Source organism: Rhagoletis pomonella, unplaced genomic scaffold (assembly GCF_013731165.1).
Source record: "Rhagoletis pomonella isolate Grant_MI unplaced genomic scaffold, Rhpom_1.0 Rhpom_scaffold_00012, whole genome shotgun sequence".
Taxonomy (NCBI): domain Eukaryota; kingdom Metazoa; phylum Arthropoda; class Insecta; order Diptera; family Tephritidae; genus Rhagoletis; species Rhagoletis pomonella.
In genome coordinates, this window is record NW_023458566.1 from 4135635 (window position 1) to 4135843 (window position 209).

Sequence of the window (209 nt, forward strand, 5' to 3'; positions counted from 1 at the left end):
GTAGCTCGACTGCAAAAATAAGTTGTTTCTGTTTCTTTTTTTTTTTTTTGTTTGCAGTCTTTAGAGCATTTTGAGAACTCATGGCCAATAAGTGCGTCTAAAGTTACCAAGGCTTTGACAAAAAATGACTGGGGAATTTTAGCGCTGAAATCTTGCGTCTACATCTGGCCGTTCTGGACATTGCTTATTATAATGACTACTGAAAAAGG